Raw genomic sequence first — 8,758 nt, 5'->3', positions numbered from 1 at the left:
TATCATTGTGTGCCACACTGACCATGGACCAGAGTAAAGTAGTCACTAAGCTGTTTGGTATCATTGTGTGTCACACTGAACATGGACCAGAGTAAAGTAGTCACTGTGCTGTTTGGTATCATTGTGTGCACCACACTGAACATGGACCAGAGTAAAGTAGTCACTGTGCTGTTTGGTATCATTGTGTGCACCACACTGACCATGGACCAGAGTAAAGTAGTCACTGTGCTGTTTGGTATCATTGTGTGCACCACACTGAACATGGACCAGAGTAAAGTAGTCACTGTGCTGTTTGGTATCATTGTGTGCACCACACTGAACATGGACCAGAGTAAAGTAGTCACTGTGCTGTTTGGTATCATTGTGTGCACCACACTGACCATGGACCAGAGTAAAGTAGTCACTGTGCTGTTTGGTATCATTGTTTGCACCACACTGAACATGGACCAGAGTAAAGTAGTCACTGTGCTGTTTGGTATCATTGTGTGCACCACACTGAACATGGACCAGAGTAAAGTAGTCACTGTGCTGTTCGGTATCATTGTGTGCACCACACTGAACATGGACCAGAGTAAAGTAGTCACTGTGCTGTTTGGTATCATTGTGTGCACCACACTGACCATGGACCAGAGTAAAGTAGTCACTGTGCTGTTTGGTATCATTGTGTGCACCACACTGAACATGGACCAGAGTAAAATAGTCACTGTGCTGTTCGGTATCATTGTGTGCACCACGCTGAACATGGACCAGAGTAAAGTAGTCACTGTGCTGTTCGGTATCATTGTGTGCACCACGCTGAACATGGACCAGAGTAAAGTAGTCACTGTGCTGTTCGGTATCATTGTGTGCACCACGCTGAACATGGACCAGAGAAAGCAAAGGAGAGATTTGTCTGAGGAGATCAAAAATAAAATAACAGCCAAGCATGGTAAAGGTCAAGGCTACAGGACCACCTCCAAGCAGCTCAATGTTCCTGTGACAACAGATGCAAATACTATTAAGAAGTTTAAGGTTCATGGAACTGTAGCCAACCTCCCTGGGTGGGGCCGCAAGAGGAAAATCAACCCCAGATTGAACAGAAGGATAGTGCGAATGATAGAAAAAGAACCAAGGTCAAAGAGATACAAGCTGAACTCCAAGGTGAATGTACGTCAGTTTCTGAGCGAAAGTGGACTCCATGGAAGAAGACCCAGGAGGACTCTACTTTGAAAGAAAAACATAAAAAATCCAGACTGGAATTTGCTAAAATGCGTATTGACAAGCCACAATCCTTCTGGGAGAATGTCCTTTGGACAGATGAGTCAAAACTGAAGCTTTTTGGCAAGTCACATCAGTTCTATGTTCACAGATGGAAAAAAATGAAGCTTTCAAAGAAAAGAACACCATAACCTACAGTGAAACACGGAGGAGGCTCGGTTATGTTTAGGGGCTGCTGTGCTGCACCTGGCACAGTGTGCCTTGAATCTGTGCAGGGCACAATGAAATCTCAAGACTATCAAGGCAAAATGGAGCGAAACGTACTGCCCAGTGTCAGAAAGCTCTGTCTCAGGTCCTGCAACAGGATAATGACCCAAAACACACAGCTAAAAGCACCCAAGATAAGGATAAGAACAAAACCTTGGACTATTCTGAAGTGGCCTTCTATGAGTCCTGATCTGAATCCTATCAAACATCTATGGAAAGAGCTGAAACTTGCAGTCTGGATAAGGCACCCATCAAACCTGAGACAGCTGGAGCAGATTGCTCAGGAAGAGTGGGCCAAACTACCTGTTAACCTGTTGATGCTCTGGGGGCGCTATTTCATTTTTGGATGAAAAACGTTCCCGTTTTAAACAAGATATTTTGTCACAAAAAGATGCTCGACTATGCATATAATTGATAGCTTTCGAAAGAAAACACTCTGACGTGTCCAGAACTACCAAGATATTTGCTGTGCGTGCCCTAGAACGTGAGCTTCAGGCAAAACCAAGATGAGACGGCATCCAGGAAATGAGCAGGATTTTTGAGGCTCTGTTTTCCATTGTCTCCTTATATGGCTGTGAATGCGAGAGGAATGAGCCTGCCCTTTCTGTCATTTCCCCAAGGTGTCTGCAGCATTGTGACGTATTTGTAGGCAGATCATTGGAAGATTGACCATAAGAGACCACATTTACCAGGTGTCCGCCCGGTGTCCTGCGCCGAAATTGGTGTGCAAAAGTCAGCTGCCAGTATTTTTCCATGGGATACAGAGAGGAAAGCAAGCTTCCACGAACTGCATATCAATGAAGAGATATGTGAAAAAACACCTTGAGGATTGATTCCAAACAACGTTTGCCATGTTTCGGTCGATATTATGTAGTTAATTCGGAAAAAGTTTTACGTTGTAGGTGACTGAATTTTCGGTTCGTTTCGGTAGCCAGACGCAATGTAGAAAACGGAACGATTTCTCCTACACACAGACGCTTTCAGGAAAAACTGTGCATTTGGTATGTAACTGAGAGTCTCCTCATTGAAAACATCAGAAGCTCTTCAAAGGTAAATGATTTTATTTATTTGGTTATCTGGTTTTTGTGAAAATGTTGCGTGCTAAATGCTACTCAAAATGCTATGCTAGCTTTGCATACTCTTACACAAATTAGTCAATTTCTATGGTTCAAAAGCATATTTTGAAAATCTGAGATGACAGTGTTGTTAAGAAAAGGCTAAGCTTGAGAGCAGACGCATTATTTTCATTTTATTTGCGATTTTCAGAAATCGTTAACGTTGCATTATGCTAATGAGCCTGAGGCTTTAGTCACGATCCCGGATCCGGGATGGGGAGTTCCAAGAGGTTTTAACAGTGGTAGAAATCTCATTGAGAGCCACAGAAAATGTTTGATTGCAGTGATCACCTCTAAACGTTGTGCAACAAAATATTAGGTTAAGGGTCCCATCATTTTTGTCCATGCCATTTTCCCGGCTAGCTGTCTGAGTCGCCATGACCCCAACCAACCTCACTCCTCCCTGGACCCTTATGATCACTCGGCTACGCATGCCTCTCCTTTAGAGGTCGACCGATTAATCGGAATGGCCGATTAATTAGGGCCGATTTCAAGTTTTTATAACAATCGGAAATTGGTATTTTTGGACGCCGATTTTGCCGATTTAAAAAAAAAGAAATTTGTAGACCTTTATTTAACTAGGCAAGTCATTTAATAACACATTCTTATTGTCAATGACGGCCTAGGAACTGTGGGTTAACTGCCTTGTTCAGGGGCAGAATGGCAGATTTTCACCTTGTCAGCTCGGGGGATCCAATCTTACAACCTTACAGTTAACTAGTCCAACGCTCCAACCACCAGCCTCTCATTGCACTCCACGAGGAGACTGCCTGTTACGCGAATGCAGTAGAAGCCAAGGTAAGTTGCTAGCTAGCATGAAACTTATATTATAAAAAACAATCAAACATAATCACTAGTTATAACTACACATGGTTGATGATATTACTAGTTTATCTAGCATGTCCTGCGTTGCATATGATCGATGCAACGCTGGGGAATGATTTAACAAAAGCGCATTTGCGAAAAAAGCACAATCGACTATATACCTAACCATAAACACCAATGCCTTTCTTAAAATCAATACACAGAAGTATATATTTTTAAACCTGCATATTTAGCTAAAAGAAATTCCGGTTAGCAGGCAATGTTAACCAGGTGACATTGTGTCATTTCTCTTGCGTTCATTGCACGCAGAGTCAGGGTATATGCAACAGTTTGGGCAGCCTGGCTCATTGCGAACTAATTATGACATAACATTGAAGGTTGTGTAATGTAACAAGAATATTTAGACTGAGGGCTGCCAACTCGTTCGATAAAATACCGAACGGTTCCATATTTCACTGAAATAATAAAAGTTTTGTTTTCGAAATGATAGTTTCCGGATTCGACCATATTAATGACCAAAGGCTCGTATTACTGTGTGTTATTATGTTATAATTAAGTCTATGATTTGATAGAGCAGTCTGACTGAGCGGTGGTAGGCATCAGCAGGCTCGTAAGCATTCATTCAAACAGCACTTTCATGCATTTTGCCAGCAGCTTTTCGCAAGCACAGTGCTGTTTATGACTTCAAGCCTATCAGCTTAATGGCTGGTGTAACCGATGTGAAATGGCTAGCTAGTTAGCGGGATGCGTGCTAATTGTGTTTCAAACGTCACTCGCTCTGAGACTTGGAGTAGTTATTCCCCTTGCTCTGCAAGGAGCGATGGGAGCGATGGGTAACGTTGCTTCAAGTGTGGCTGTTGTCGATGTGTTCCTGGAGCGAGGAGAGGGACAGAAGCTATACTGTTACACTGGCAATACTATAGTGCCTATAAGAACATCCACTAGTCAAAGGTGTATGAAATACAAATGGCATAGAGAGAAATAGTCCTATAAATACTCTATTAACTACAACCTAAAACCTCTTACCTTGGAATATTGAAGTCTCATGTAAAAGGAACCACCAACATTCATATGTCCTCATGTTCTGAACCAGGAACTCAAACTCAAGCTTTTTTACATGGCACATATTGCACTTTCACTTCTCCAACACGTTGTTTTTGCATTATTTAAAGCTAATTGAACATGTTTCATTATTTATTTGAGGCTAAATTGACATATTATATTAAGTTAAAATAAGTGTTCATTCAGTATTGTTGTAATTGTCATTATTACAAATAAAATAAATAAATCGGCTGATTAATCTGTATCGTCTTTTTTGGTCCTATAAATAATCGGTATCGGTATCCACGTTGAAAAATCATAATCGGTCGACCTCTTACTGTCCTTAATGTCAATATGCCTTGTCCATTGCTGTTCTGGTTAGTGTTTATTGGCTTATTTCACTGTAGAGCCTCTAGCCCTGCTCATTATACCTTATCCAACCTTTCAGTTCCACCACCCACACATGCAATGACATCTCCTGGTTTCAATGATGTTTCTAGAGACAATATCTCTCTCATCATCACTCAATGCCTAGGTTTACCTCCACTGTATTCACATCCTACCAAACCTTTGTCTGTACATTACACCTTGAAGCTATTTTATCGCCCCCAGAAACCTGCTCCTTTTACTCTCTGTTCCAGACGTCCTAGACCACCAATTCTCATAGCTTTTAGCCGTACCTGTATCCTACTCCTCCTCTGTTCCTCTGGTGATGTAGAGGTGAATCCAGGCCCTGCAGTGCCTAGCTCCACTCCTATTCCCCAGGCACTCACTTTTGATGACATCTGTAACAGTAATAGCCTTGGTTTCATGCATGTTAACATTAGAAGCCTACTCCCTAAGTTTGTTTTATTCACTGCTTTAGCACACTCTGCCAACTCGGATGTCCTAGCCGTGTCTGAATTCTGGCTTAGGAAGACCACCATTTCACTGCACTTGCGATAACATCTGCAAAACTGCACATGCGGCCAATAAACTTTTGATTTTAAATTTGATTTTAAAATGGAAACTCACTTAGAGTTCTTAGACCAGTAATAATAGTCATTGGTACGTCCATTAAGCACCTGTGAAAAATAGTTGAAAAGAGAGAGGCTCTATTATATGCTTGTGGGCACACAGTTCTCCTGACAGCTGCTTTTTCTCAGATGAGGCCATCGCAGCGGCGCCACCGCTATCCGTACCCCGGTGTCCAGAGTCAGCTTTCAATGAACTAGGGCCAATGAGTGATATTTTTCAGGCCATTGTGTCACTAGATTGGATTTCCTTCTCTCTATAGGTCAGGGCACCGTGTGGTCTCGGGAGAACGGCACGGGGCTGGAATGTGGTGCTTGGCCTTCAAAGGGAGCCGTTCCCCACAGACCTCACCAGGGGAGTTCGCTAATCGCTCAGAACTCTTCTACAAATGAGGCACCACATGATTTTGCTGACACACATAAAACAAAGTGGGCACCATGTATATGGTAATTCATCAATCGTTCAACTTGTGTAGATATTACAGGCCTGCAGTAATCATGGGCTGGTGTACATCGATGGGGTCATCTTAGACCGTGCACATCTGACTGGTTAAAGGAGAATGGGGAACAAAATAGGCTGTAAAGCTATAGATGAATCTTGTATATTGACATATCCACATGTACATTAAGATCCTGATGTAGGCTATATTGGATCTGCTAAGCCAGCAGTTTTGTCCCATGGGCGTAGAGATGAAAGTGATATTGAGATACGGTGCCAGTGAAAGTTTTGTAATGCTGGCACATTTTAATGCCGCTAAATTAGAAACATTTCCCTTCCAATTAAATCAACTAGAGAAAGAACATCTATTTTGTTATTAGGTCTATCAACAGTGAAATGCCCTTTGATGACTTCTACGTGAGGACTGGGTTCATAGCTGGGAATATACAGTATGCCATTGGTCAGGCTAGGTTCATAGCTGGGAATATACGGTATGCCATTGGTCATGCTGGGTTCATAGCTGGGTATATACAGTATGCCATTGGTTGGGCTGGGTTCATAGCTGGGAATATACAGTATGTCATTGGTCGGGCTGAGTTCATAGCTGGGAATATACAGCATGTCATTGGTCGGGCTGAGTTCATAGCAGGGAATATACAGTATGCCATTGGTCGGGCTGAGTTCATAGCAGGGAATATACAGTATGTCATTGGTCGGGCTTTGTTCATAGCAGCGAATATACAGTATGCCATTGGTCGGGCTGAGTTCATAGCTGGGAATATACAGTATGTCATTGGTCGGGCTGAGTTCATAGCAGGGAATAAACAGTATGTCATTGGTCGGGCTGAGTTCATAGCTGGGAATATACAGTATGCCATTGGTCGGGCTGAGTTCATAGCAGGGAATATACAGTATGCCATTGGTTGGGCTGAGTTCATAGCAGGGAATATACAGTATGTCATTGGTCGGGCTGAGTTCATAGCAGGGAATATACAGTATGTCATTGGTCGGGCTGAGTTCATAGCAGGGAATATACAGTATGCCATTGGTCGGGCTGAGTTCATAGCAGGGAATATACAGTATGCCATTGGTCGGGCTGAGTTCATAGCAGGGAATATACAGTATGCCATTGGTCGGGCTGAGTTCATAGCAGGGAATATACAGTATGCCATTGGTCGGGCTGAGTTCATAGCAGGGAATATACAGTATGTCATTGGTCGGGCTGAGTTCATAGCTGGGAATATACAGCATGTCATTGGTCGGGCTGAATATATACAGTATGCCATTGGTTTCATAGCAGGGAATATACAGTATGTCATTGGTCGGGCTGAGTTCATAGCTGGGAATATACAGCATGTCATTGGTCGGGCTGAGTTCATAGCAGGGAATATACAGTATGTCATTGGTCGGGCTGAGTTCATAGCAGGGAATATACAGTATGTCATTGGTCGGGCTGAGTTCATAGCTGGGAATATACAGTATGTCATTGGTCGGGCTGAGTTCATAGCAGGGAATATACAGTAATGCCTTTGGTCGGGCTTTGTTCATAGCAGGGAATATACAGTATGTCATTGGTTGGGCTGAGTTCATAGCTGGGAATATACAGTATGCCATTGGTCGGGCTGAGTTCATAGCAGGGAATATACAGTATGCCATTGGTCGGGCTGAGTTCATAGCAGGGAATATACAGTATGTCATTGGTCGGGCTTTGTTCATAGCAGCGAATATACAGTATGCCATTGGTCGGGCTGAGTTCATAGCAGGGAATATACAGTATGTCATTGGTCGGGCTGAGTTCATAGCTGGGAATATACAGTATGCCATTGGTCGGGCTGAGTTCATAGCAGGGAATATACAGTATGCCATTGGTCGGGCTGAGTTCATAGCAGGGAATATACAGTATGCCATTGGTCGGGCTGAGTTCATAGCAGGGAATATACAGTATGCCATTGGTATGGGAATATACAGTATGCCATTGGTCGGGCTGAGTTCATAGCAGGGAATATACAGTATGCCATTGGTCGGGCTGAGTTCATAGCAGGGAATATACAGTATGCCATTGGTCGGGCTGAGTTCATAGCAGGGAATATACAGTATGCCATTGGTCGGGCTGAGTTCATAGCAGGGAATATACAGTATGCCATTGGTCGGGCTGAGTTCATAGCAGGGAATATACAGTATGCCATTGGTCGGGCTGAGTTCATAGGAGGGAATATACAGTATGCCATTGGTCGGGCTGAGTTCATAGTTCAGTATGCCATTGGTCGGGCTGAGTTCATAGCAGGGAATATACAGTATGCCATTGGTCGGGCTGAGTTCATAGCAGGGAATATACAGTATGCCGGGGTTTGGCAACAGGCGGCCAGCGGACCAAATCCATCCTGGAAGTGTTTTTTGTGGGGTAAAAAAAGACTGCAAAATCACCAGGAAATCAGCAAAAAACATTCCACAAATAAAATAAAAAACTGATATACAGTATGTTATTGTGTCTCAATGTAATCAAGGTATGACATTGTTATTATTTTCAAATACAATCACATTTTTGGCTTTAGTTGTGTTCAATTTGCAGTGTGTCATTTATTACATTTATGTTCCAGCCCGCTAACCTTCCGCTCCGAAATCGCCGCAAGGCTGAATCTACTGTAGATAGTTGTCATTCTCTGACAGAGATCAAAGACTTGATATCTGCCCACAATGTAATAAAAATGATGACATCTGTTGCAAAAACAAACCCTATAATGTTCAGACAGATTCCAGGTGGATGTTATCGGTAGAACAATCTGTCCACTGTGTTTTGATACTGTTTCAGTTGGTTAGAGGAACAATGTAACTACTGCAGCTTAACCACAAGCTCCTGCTCT

The sequence above is a fragment of the Oncorhynchus masou genome, chromosome 12, assembly GCF_036934945.1.
Source record: "Oncorhynchus masou masou isolate Uvic2021 chromosome 12, UVic_Omas_1.1, whole genome shotgun sequence".
In the NCBI taxonomy this organism is placed as follows: domain Eukaryota; kingdom Metazoa; phylum Chordata; class Actinopteri; order Salmoniformes; family Salmonidae; genus Oncorhynchus; species Oncorhynchus masou.
The sequence above is the reverse complement of the archived record's forward strand: the minus strand, read 5'-3'. Positions refer to the sequence as shown.